Consider the following 12,883-nt stretch of genomic DNA (forward strand, 5'->3'; position numbering starts at 1 on the left):
TAGGTATTTTTTCAAATAATTCTACAGCAGCATATACCAGGGTAGAGAAAGGAAACATACAATACCATAAGCCCATAAGACATAGGAGCAGAATTAGGCCATTCAGCCCATCGTGTCTGCTCTGCCATTCCATCATGGCTGATCCTGGATCCCACTCAACCCTATACACCTGCCTTCTTGCCATATCCTTTGATGCCCTGACCGATCAGTAAATGCCCATTGAAATGTAGCAAAGGAGCACAGTTTGGACTGTGTGCACATTTTGGAAGTGATAGTGGAAATTTACATGACTTAATGGATTAGTACAAATCTAGCAAAGCACAGTCACACATGAATTTATTTGAAAGAAACAGTGGCACTTAGACTTTATACTATAGCAACAAAGGTTCTTTCATGTTGCAAAATGAACTCGATTCTGAAAAGAATTGTGACCACCTTCCATAAATACAACCATGGTGTGCTGAATACGTTAAGTTTATATATGAACTTAACAGAAAAAGGAAGTATTAAGAAATGATCTGTATAATTTCACGGCAAGAAATGCACTGGTCCCTTTTGAATTTTAGTTCATGAAAAATTATGGGATGTTTCTCAACCGGATATTTACTTCTTTCTCTCAACACCACCTGTTTAGCCATGAAAGTACAACAGCAGCAGCTCCACTTCCTGAGGTTCCCCAGTCAAACCAATTTATACAAGAAAACCTTTGAGAGTGCCCTAATGAGTTGCATCACCATCTGGTATGGAAATTGTAAGGCAATTACATAGGATTGCAAGATTTGCTGAGAGGATAACAATGTATGCAGGGCCCTTAGCATTGTCAATGATCCTTAAGACCATAAGACATAGGAGCAGAATTAGGCCATTTGGCCCATTGTGTCTGCTCCGCCATTTCATTATAGCTGATCTATTTCTCCTCTCTGCCCCAAACTTCTGCCTTCCTGCTGTATCCGTTCATGCCCTGATCAATCAAGAATCTATCAACCTCTGCCTTAAATATACATTAAGACTTGGCCTCCACAGCTGCCTGAGGCAAAAAATTCCAGATTCACCACTCTCTGGCTAAAGAAATTCCTCAACTCGACTCTAAAAGGACGTCCCTCTATTCTGAGGTTGTGTCCTCTGGTCTTAGACTCTTCCACCATAGGAAACGTCCTCTTTACATCCACTCTAGTAAGGCTTTTTCACCATTCGATAGTTTTCAATTAGGTCACTCGTCATTCTTCCAAAATCCAGTGAATACAGAGCCAGAGCCATCAAACACTCTTCATATGACAAGTACTTCAATCCTGGAATTATTTTTGTGAACCTCCTTTGAATTCTCTCCAGTTTCAGCACATCCTTTCTAAGATGAGGGCCTAAACTGCTCATAATACTCCAAGTCTCAACATTGCATCCTTGCTTTTATGTTCTAGTCCTCTTGAAATGATTGCTAACATCGCATTTGCCTTCCTCACCACAGACTCGACCTGTAACCTTCAGGGAATCATGCACAAGGACTCCCATGTCCCTTAATGCCTCAGTTTTTTGTATTTTCTCTCCACTTAGAAAATAGTCAACCTTTCACTTCCAAGCAAGAGAAAAATATGCAGATGCTGGAAATCCAAGAAACACACAAAGGATGTTGGAGGAACTCAGCAGACATCTACATAAAAGAGTACTGGTCTCGGCCTGAAACGTCGACTGTATTCTTTTCTCTAGTTGCTGCCTGGCCTGCTGAGTTCTGCCAGCATTTTATGTGCATTTACGCTTTCATTTCTTCTACCAAAGTGCATGACCATACACTTCCCAACACTGTATTCCATCTGCCACTTCTTTGCTCTTTCTGCTAATTTGTCTAAGTCCTTCTTTAGCCTCTTTACTTCCTCAAAACTACCTGCCCTTTCACCTATCTTCATATCACCTGCAAACTTTGCAACAAAGCCATCAATTCTGTCATACAAGTCATTGAAATATAACTAAAAAGCAACACACATCAAAGTTGCTGGTGAACGCATTTCCAGCATCTGCAGAATTCCTGTTGTTTATAACTAAAAAGAATCGGTCTCAATACAGAGCCCCATGGAGAATCACTAGTCATCAGCAGCCAACCAGAAAACACTCTCTATTCCCACTCTTTGTCTCCTGCAAATCAGGCACTGCTTTATCCATGTTAGAATCTTTCCTGTAATACCATGGGCTCTTAACTTGTTAAGCAGCCTCATGTGTGGCACTTTATCGAAGACCTGTTGTCTATCCTGCTTGTTATTTCTTCAAAAAATTCCAACAAATTTGTCAGGCAAGATTTTCCCTTGAGGAAACCATGCTGACTATGGCTTATTTTATCATGTGCCACCAGCTACTCTAAAATCACATCCTTAATGATCCATCTTCCCAACCACAAAGGTCAGACTAACTGGAATATAATTTCCATTCTTCTGCCTCTCTCCCTTCTTGAAGGGTGGAGTGATATTTCAAATTTTCCAGTCTTCCAGAACTATTCCACAATCTCCTCAGCCACCTCTTTCAGAACGTTGGGGTTTACACCATCTGGTCCAGGTGATTTATATATCCTCAGACCTTTCAGTTTCCCAAGAACCTTCTTCCTAGTAATGGTAGTTTCACACACTTCATGACCCCTGACACCTGGAACTTCCATCATACTGCTTGTGTCTTCCACAGTGAAGACTGATGCAAAATACTTACTCAGTTCATCCGCCATTTCATCAACCTCCATTACTATCTAGCATAATTTTTCAGCGGTCTGATATCCACTCTCACTTCTCTGTTACACTTTATGTATCTGAAGAAACTTTTGGTATGCTTTTTAATATTATTAGCTAGCTTAATTTCATATTCCAACTTTACCCTTTTAATTACTTTTCTAGTTGTCTTGGTGTTGGTTTTTAAAACCTTCACTATCCTCGAACTTCTCACTAATTTTTACACTATTATATGCTCTCTCTTTGGTTTTTATGTTTGCTTTAACTTCTCTTGTTAGCCATGGTTGTGTCATCTTGCCTTTAGAATACTTCTTCCACTTTCAGATGTATGTATCCTGTGTCTTCTGAATTGCTTCCAGAAAACTCTCTCATATGTCCAAAAAGATCTCAGGGGACACCATAGCATCAGGACAAGGACCATTTGGATAAGAAAAAGCTTCTTCCCCCTCCCACCCCACCCCAGGCCATGAGAGTACTGACCTCCATGCCACCACACAGATCTCATCGCGTATGAGGCACTAGTAGTGTATATTGTTTACTTTTTAACTTGGGGCGTAAATGCACCTTATTATTTGTTAATTTATTTGTGGTAATATTACCTTAGTGTTGTGTGTGAGTTATTTGTTACAGTATATTTACTGTGGTGGGTGCACCTTGGTCCAGACAAACATTGTTCCATTTGACGGTACACATGTATACAGTTGAGTGATAATAAACTTGAACTTTCACTTACTTCAAATTCTTTTCCCTCTAAGTCAACAAAATGGACGACTTATTCACTATCCAATTATCTATTGATGTGATAATCAGTATTTTGTTTTGCAGCTTCTGTCTGTTGATGTGATATCATTGTCATGCAATCCATCACGGGTTCTGGTGTGATTCTTCATTATTTTTATTAGCGGCTATACTACATTAAGAGTTTGAGGAGATCTGATATGTCACTGAAAACTAGCAAATTCTACTGATGTACCGAGGAGAGCATTTTTACTGGTTGCAACACTGTTATTTTTCCCCTCAAGATGGCTTGTACAATTTATGGCAATGTTTTGCGGGCAGCTCACAAAACTACAAGGTACACTGTACTTAACTACTATCACTGCAATCTGCAGCCTGTAATTTCCCTTTAAGTAATGTACTTCTGGACCATCTAAACCAGGAGTTCCCAAAGTTTTTTATACCATGGACCCCTGCTGTTAACTGAGGGGTCCGTGGACAGTAGGTTGGGAATCCCTTGCTGAAACAAACTAGCGATTTTATGACCTCCTGATGGACTTGGCAGACTTGACTCTCAGGTATGAAGGTACAGCACCTTTAAGCGGCAGCACCTTTAAGTGGATGAAGGACCATCACCATGGTCGGAAGAGAGGCGGGAGGGTAGGACTCTAAGCCAGACTAAAACTTTCAAGGTGTAAAACTTCCTCTTCCAGGTATCTTGTTAGCAAATGTACCTTCACTGGAGAACAAGACAGAGCAGCTAAGGCAAGATTACTATACTTGAGGGAAATGAGGGATTGCTGTGATCACTGTTTCATCGGCAATTGCCTCTGATCTGGGCCGACATTTACGTGCCAGGCGGCACCTAATTAATTAGCTTGTTTATTTCGGCTTTTTTCTTAAAGATATGCTGGGTCTGTTCTGGCTACCACTGCACCACAGCATTCTTCGTGGCAATGTATCGGTCTCCAGCCCGTAGGTTGGGGACCACTGCGTTGAGAGTCTTCCCCAGTTAGGAGCCCTGGATGAACCAAGAAATCCACAGTCTGCTGAGGGCCAGATCAGTGACATTCAGGTCTGGTGAGCAAGGAAAATCCAAGACGTCCAGGTACGACCTCCAAAAAGTAATTTCACATAACACTTTGGTAATTCTGAAGCAAGCTTGACTAACAGAAGAATGTTCGACAGCTGTAGCAGGGCTTGAATGCAGTTACCTCTTACAAATTAAATTCAAGCAACAAATATGACAACAGAGTTTTGCTCCCATATGAGCTCTATGCCATTTATGATCACTTTGAGCGGCAACTCGTGAGGTATTTTCAGAAACTCCCACAGCCTCCAAAGACCATGTAAATTCAGTCTCTGAGGCTGATGAGAGAGCATCCTTCAGGAGGGTGAACCTATGGAAAGTATCTGGTACAGACAATGCACCTGGCTGAATACTGAAGACCTGTGTCACTGATATCTTTAGCTTCTTGCTTCAGCAGGCTGAGGTACCTGCCTATTTCAAGCAGGCTTCATTATACCGGTGCCCAAGGATGCGGTAACCTGTCTCAATGACTGTAGTGTTCTCGTGCAGTGTGTTGAAACTCTGACTAAACACTAAGTTAAACCAGAGCCAATGAAGACAGAGTCATAGTAAGGTTAACCATTTACTGTTCACCCTTCCACATTAACATTGTATGGTGAAAACTATTGATAAAAAAATACAAACATATACAGCATCTGTTTCATTCTGGAGACCACGCGTGCTCTCTTCTTTTAGCAAGTGTCTCCAGTCACCCCGAGTAGGGAGTGAGGGGGTCGCGTCAAACCGCCACCAGGCTCAAGCCCACCCTGCGTGTGAAATTGAAAAGCCGACACGCGCGCCGCCCCAACCGCCGCTTCCTTTAACAGAAACCGCGTTAATATTTTTACTTCAAATACTTTCATAGGAACTTATGGCATTGCTTCCATAATGTTTGTTTGTGGGTAGAAATGGAGCTCTTCATGACCAAGCTGCATGCATGGCACCCACCTTTCCACCTTCCTGAACCGGAGGTTACACGTAAGACGCGGCAAAACCGGAGGTGATGTCATCACATGCCGCGATATACCATAGACAATGAATTTACCTTTGTTAAACTGTAACATAGTTATCAACTTTTAACTTTAACTAGAAAATAGTTACAAACAAATCATTTAAAGCGTAGATCCAACAAGGTCAAATAAATGCCTTAAGGGCAACACACTCCCCGCCTGACCTTTGTAACATGGTATAGAGCTTTAGTCTCTAGATCAGTCTTTAGGTAGAAGTAGAACGACCTCTGTAAATGGTCTCAGGTAAGTTTTCACATCACCCTAGTCAGTAGTTTTTAACTCAACCTTCCCGACATATCCATCCCTTCCAGGGAATGTGGTAGTGATTATGGCCATTGGCCAGCAGTTTCGGGTGATCTGCTTGTCCCTGAGCAGGACTAGATCTCCAACTTGAAGGTTCCTGCGAGGTGCTGTCCACCTCCGTCTGTGTTGCAACAAAGGTAGGTATTCGCGGCTCCAACTGGTCCAAAACTGATTTGCAAGAGCCTGAACCTGTCTCCATTGCTTCGTGTACAAGTCCCTGTCTGAGAAGTCTCCAGGTGGAGGAGGAACTCCTGCCTTCTGCGTAAGGAGCATTGCTGGTGAGAGTATGCTAATCGGCCTCCAACGCAAATGAGATCATTCTCCAGGATCGAGCTGAGTTTCCTCGAAGGGCTATTCTTTGGTATTGGTTTATTAGTTTGGAGGGCTGAAAGTTCCTTTGCAAAGGCTGCCCTCTGAGTTGTTTTAAGGATGACATCCTTTGCCTGGGTCAATTCGTCTGGAGTGCGAGGTAAGCCACATTTGTGCCATCCTTTGCATTTGCTACATTGGGGTGAGTGTTTGTGGGATCTGGCGATGTCGATGAGGAATGCAATTCCTCTCACTAAGGAGTTCAAGGTGGAGAACCACTGAAAGCGGTCAGTGGTACGTATTGATTCTTCCATGTAGGTGGCACAGGTTTGTATTTGTGGCCGGATTTCCGAGTCCCTTTTGGGTTCGATCAGCTCGAGTGTCTCGCTCGTTTGTGTTTTATCTACTGGTGGCTGATACAGGAAGGAGGGTCCAGTGAACCAGGAAGTCTGCGCCAAACGGGATGCAGGTAAGGATCTTGATGCGTGGTCAGCAGGGTTTTCTTCTGTACGTACATAATCCCATTGTTTGGGCTTTGAGGACAGGTGGATGCATTGAACTCTATTGTGAATGTACACGTAGAAACGTTTTGATTCATCATAGATATAGCCGAGCACTACTTTGCTGTCTGTGTAGAACTTGGTGGCATCCAGTTCTAGGTCTAGCTTGTCCTGGATAAGATCTGCCGTTTCCACAGCTAGAACAGCTGCGCACAGTTCAAGCCTTGGGATTGTAGGCTCGGACTGAGGTGCTAGTTTCACCTTACCAGCTACAAATCCTACTTCAACTTGACCATCTTTCCCAACTACTTTCAGGTAGGCCACAGCACCGATGGCTTTGGATGATGCATCCGAGAACACATACAATTCTCTGTGCGCGGCCTCAGTGAGTGAGGTCACAGTGTACCTACGTGGGACATGAAGCTGTTTTGGGTCTTGAAGTGAATCTCTCCAAGCTTCCCAACTGCTTAGCTTGTCTTCTGGTAGAGAATTGTCCCAGTTGGAGAACTCAGAGGTAAGTCCTCTGAGGAGGGCTTTTCCCTGGATCGTATCTGGCGCCAGCAGACGTAGGGGATCAAAAACACTGTTGACGGTGGAGAGAACTCCATGGCGGGTAAATGGTGTGTTCGTGGTCGGCACAGAGAACGTGAATGTGTCGGTCGTGATCTCCCAAAGGAGACCCAAACTCCTTTGTGTGGGTATGGTTTCTCCACCTATATCTAGGTCCTTGATTGCTGGAGCATAGTCATCAGGTGAGAAGGCCTCCATGACTGCCTGCTCTTTGTTGTTTGGCAAGCGCTGGCATGGTTCTCTGAACGGTAGTGTGGCGACCCAGTTGTTCGCATCCTCTCTAGTGACCTTTGTGTCCATTATTTTTAAGAAGATGGCGTTTTCCACAGATGGTGCAAGTTTATTATCGTGCTTAGTTTAGTCATAGTCATACTTTATTGATCCCAGGGGGAAATTGGTTTTCATTACAGTTGCACCATAAGTAATTAAATATTAATAAAACCATAAATAGTTAAATAGTAATATGTAAATTATGCCAGGAAATAAGTCCAGGACCAGCCTATTGGCTCAGGGTGTGTGACCCTCCAAGGGAGGAATTGTAAAGTTTGATGCCCACAGGCAGGAATGACCTCCTATGACACTCTCTGTTGCATCTCGGTGGAATGAGTCTCTGGCAGAATGTACTCCTGTGCCCAACCAGTACATTATGTAGTGGATGGGAGACATTGTCCAAGATGGCATGCAACTTGGACAGCATCCTCCTTTCAGACACCACCGTCAGAGAGTCCAGTTCCATCCCCACAACATCACTGGCCTTACGAATGAGTTTGTTGATTCTGTTGGTGTCTGCTACCCTCAGCCTACTGCCCCAGCACACAGCAGCAAACATGATCGCACTGGCCACCACAGACTCGTAGAACATCCTCAGCATCGTCTGGCAGATGTTAAAGGACCTCAGTCTCCTCAGGAAATAGAGACGGCTCTGATCCTTCTTGTAGACAGCCTCAGTGTTCTTTGACCAGTCCAGTTTATTGTCAATTCGTATCCCCAGGTATTTGTAATCCTCCACCATGTCCACACTGACCCCCTGGATGGAAATAGGGGTCACCGTTACCTTAGCTCTCCTCAGGTCTATCACCAGCTCCTTAGTCTTTTTCACATTAAGCTGCAGATAATTCTGCTCACACCATGTGACAAAGTTTCCTACCGTAGCCCTGTACTCAGCCTCATCTCCCTTGCTGATGCATCCAACTATGGCAGAGTCATCAGAAAACTTCTGAAGATGACAAGACTCCGTGCAGTAGTTGAAGTCCGAGGTGTAAATAGTGAAAAGAAAGGGAGACAAGACAGTCTGCTGTGGAGCCCCAGTGCTGTTGATCACTCTGCCAGACACACAGTGTTGCAAGCACACGTATTATGGTCTGGCAGTCAGGTAATCAAGAATCCATGACACCAGGAAAGCATCCACCTGCATCGCTATCAGCTTCTCCCCCAGCAAAGCAGGGCGGATGGTGTTGAACGCACTGGAGAAGTCAAAAAACATGACAAGTCAAAAAACAGTCAGTCTTCACTCAAACTATGAGTTTGAGTGAAGACTGACTGTTCTAGTGTCTTCTCAGTTACTTTACTGTGCTCGTGCCTTTGTTGTGCTTCCTTGATATACATAACACTTGTGGAAGGCTGAGAAATTGAATGGCGGCCACTCTTTAGCACGTTAAACTTGAGCGTGTTAACTGTCAGTTTGTGTACGTTGCCAGGGCACACCTCTCCTATCACCACCCAGCCCAGATCCAGACGTCGGGTGAAGGGGGCGTTGTGTGGTCCATTGACCTGCTGCCTGACTTTGTGCACCCTAAGAACGTCTCTTCAAAGTATCAGGAGTATTTCTGCTTCTGGATCCAGTTCTGGGATGTGCTTGGCAATGTGGTGGAGATGGGGCTGGTGTAGCACTGTGCTTGGCATCGGAATCTTGGATCGGTTATTTAAGATCTCACTGCACTCTAAGAGTGGAGGGAGACTGATGATGACTTTGCCATCCAGCGACTTCTGCCTTCCTGCCATATGTTTCTGCGATGCCAGGGCAAGTTCTGAGGTAGTATGGGAATGGATTACCCTTTACGCTGAACAACTCGAAGAACTCTGGTCTCACTAGTGGTCGTCCAGAATTACATAGGCTTTGATGGCCTTGTCTTTGGCTCCCTTAGGATATATCTTAGTCAGGCAGATCTTTGAGCACAAACAGCTCGACTGACCTGGACCGCAAACTTTTGTATAGCTCAAGCTGACAATAGTTGTATCAGAGTGATGCTCTCCCTCCCTGCCATGCTCTTGTGGGAGTGGAGGAGCCTTGGCAGTTTGCGGTGACGGGCCAGGATGCATGGCCCCATCGTGATTAATGTTGTTACATTCTGAGTACTTTACGGGGCACGTACACTCTTTAGTGAGGTGGGAGGTAGAGGAACAGCACTTAAAACATATTTTATTTTCCTTGAGAAGGGCCTTTCTTTCATCAAAGGGTTTGTTTCGAAATATACTGCATTTTTTGCGGGGGTGGGGTTTGCTGGGCAATGGACAATTCTTGCTTGGGTCATCGTTGATTGCAGAGACTTCGGTTTTATGCACTGAGATGGGTTTATTGATGACAAAGTTGTTCAAAATAGGTTTGACTGGCTTGGTGTGAGTTGTGGTGCTGCTTTAATTCATGAAGCTAGGGTCGTTTTGCCTCTTTGCCTCCTTGCACACAAACCTACTAAAATACTCAAAGGGAGGGAATCGACCACCATTCTCTTCCTTGTACTCTGAGCCAATAGAAACCCATCTTTCCTGTAGCCCAAATGGAAGTTTGTCCACAATTGGTCCAACTCCACGTGAAGTCTCCAGATACGACAGGCCAGTTAAATAGCCGTCTTCTTTGGCACCTTGAATCTCCATGAGTAAATCTCCGAGTTCTCATAATTTAGTGTGGTCCTTGGCTGACACCCTAGGAAAATTGTCCAGCTGTTGAAATAGCGCCTTCTCAATAATTTCAGGGGCCGCATAGCAGTCCCACAGTCTCTCCCATGCTTTGCGTAAGGCTAGATTGGGGTTGTTGATGTACACTGAGCATATGCATTTCACCTGCTCACTTGATTCCTTTCCCAGCCATTTAGGTCATAAGGTCCAACTCTTGGGTTGCTGTGAGCTGGGCTCCGCCAGTGGCACTGGTGAATGAGGAGTACCACGCACAGTAATTTTCAGGCTTATCATCAAACTGGTACAGTCCTGAATTGACAAGGTCTCATCGCGCTAAATACTGTGCCAAGGGTTCTGCTGCAGGTGGTGCGCTAGCTGGGGGAATATGTTGGGGAACATATGACTGAGCGTGTATGTTCACGATGGGATTTGATGTTCTGACTTCAGCCTTTGTCTCTGATCTCACCAGATCTGGTAAGTTTGGTGTCGGGAAGTATTCGCAGTCAGCCCTTTCATACTTGAGTTTGTGGCAAGGTTGCAATTGTGAGTTGTCTTCCCCAGGTGGACGCGATGCAATGAAGCTTCCCTGTGATTTCACATGAGATGGGCCGTTAACAGGCTAGTATGGAGAGGTAGAATGAATCTGCAGGTCAATTTGAGATTGGACATATTCGCTGGTGCGTTCCAATTTGGCCCTTTCTGACATAGATTTTCCCGTTTCGTCTAGAACATGCATTTCTTCAGCATTTTCCAACACTTGTGCTTCCACCGCGGTCGCATCAGCTTCTCGTTGTAGCGTCAGCACTTCTAACTCTGTATCTATCCTTGCCTTTTCCAACTGGTTTTCCGCTTCTTTAGCAGCCTTTTCCTTCTGGCTTTCCGCTTCTCTGGGAGCTTTTTCCATTTTCAGTTTTGCTTCTTGGTTAGCGTATGACGCTCACACCTTGGCAGCTTCTGCTTTAGATCTTGCGAGGGCAGCCACCTTTGTCGATGTCCTACAGCTCTTGGCGCTGGATGCAAGTGCTGGATGGACGCCATCGTACCACTTGTCAAAACATCTAATGATTTCGCCTTCTCACTGTAGTGTTCTCGTGCAGTGTGTTGAAACTCTGACTAAACACCAAGTTAAACCAGAGCCAATGAAGACAGAGTTGTAGTAAGGTTAACCATTTACTGTTCACCCTTCTACATTAACATCGTATGGTGAAAACTGTTGATAAAAAAAATACAAACATATACAGTGTCTGTTTCATTCTGGAGACCATGTGCGCTCTCTTCTTTTAGCAAGTGTCTCCAGCCGCCCCAAGTAGGGAGCGAGGGGGGTCGCATCAAACCGCCGCTGGGTCTGAGCCCACCCCGTGTTTGAAACTGAAAAGCTGACACGCTTGCTGCCCCAACCGTCGCTTCCTTTAACAGAAACCGTGTTAATATTTCCACCTTCCCGAACCGGAGGTTACACATAAGATGTGGTGAAACCGGAGGTGACGTCGTCACATGCCACGATATACCATAGATAATTTACCTTTGTTAAACTGTAACATAGTTATCAACCTTTAACTTTAAGTAGAAAATAGTTACAAGCAAATAATTTAAAGCGTAGACCCAACAAAGTCAAATAAATGCCTTAAAGGCAACACAGTAACAATGATTATCATCCAATAGCACTTACCTCCACTGTGACGAAGTACTTTGAGAGGTTAGTGATGAAACATATCAACTCCTGCCTCAGGAGTGACTGAGATCTGCTTCAATTTGCCAACTGTCACAACAGGTAAATAGCAGATGCCATTTTATTGGTTCTTCACTCAACCCTGGAACATTTGGCGAGTGAAGATGCATACATCATCATTCACTGACGACAGTGCTGCATTCAACACCATCATCCCCTCAAAACTAATCAATAAGCTCTAAGACCGAGGCCTCAATGTCAGCTGGTGCAACTGGAACTTTGATTTCCTCACTTGCAGACCCCAGTCAGTTTGGATTGGTAACATCATCTCCTGCACAATCATCAGTAGCACATGTACACTACAAGGCTGTGTGATTAGCCCACTGCTTTATACTTATGACTATGAGACCAAGTACAGCAGCTTATTCATGCCATATTTAAAGTTTGCTGATGACACCACTGTTGTAGGCTGAATCAAAGATGCTGAGGAATCAACATATAGGAAGGAGATAGAAAATCTGGCAGAGTGGTGCCATAACAACTTCTTACTCAATGTCAGCAAGAGCAAGGAGCTGAAGTTCAACATTAGGAGGAGGAAATTGAAGTTCCATGAGTTAGTCCTCATCAGGGTATCAGAGGAGGAGAGGGCCAGCAACTTTAAATTCCTCAATGCTATCATTTAAGGATCAGTCCTAGGTCCAGCACACAAGTGCCATGACAAAGGCAGCAGCTTTATTTTCTGAGAAGTTTGTGAACATTTGTCATGTCATGGAAACATTTGACAAACTTCTACCGATGCACAGTGGAGAGAATACTCAAACACAAGGAAATCTGCAGATCCTGGAATTTCAAGCATCAGACATATAAGTTGCTGGTGAACGCAGCAGGCCAGGCAGCATCTCTAGGAAGAGGTACAGTTGACGTTTCGGGCCGAGACCCTTCGTCAGGACTAACTGAAAGAAGAGCTAGTAAGAGATTTGAAAGTGGGAGGGGGAGGGGGAGATCCAAAATGATAGGAGAAGACAGGAGGGGGAAGTATGGAGTCAAGAGCTGGACAGTTGATTGGCAAAAGGGATATGAGAGGATCATGGGACAGGAGGCCTAGGGAGAAAGAAAAGGGGGAGGGGGGAGAAAAGCCCAGA

General features: G+C 44.5%; 1 protein-coding gene across 3 annotated transcripts in view; it reads right to left on the reverse strand.

The window, feature by feature from the left end:
* mipol1 (mirror-image polydactyly 1) overlaps positions 1–12,883 on the reverse strand; it is a 406,015-nt gene that overhangs the window by 269,733 nt on the left and 123,399 nt on the right. The gene's annotated exons all lie outside the window — the stretch shown is intronic.

This window comes from Mobula birostris, chromosome 1 (genome assembly GCF_030028105.1).
Source record: "Mobula birostris isolate sMobBir1 chromosome 1, sMobBir1.hap1, whole genome shotgun sequence".
Taxonomy (NCBI): Eukaryota; Metazoa; Chordata; class Chondrichthyes; order Myliobatiformes; family Myliobatidae; genus Mobula; species Mobula birostris.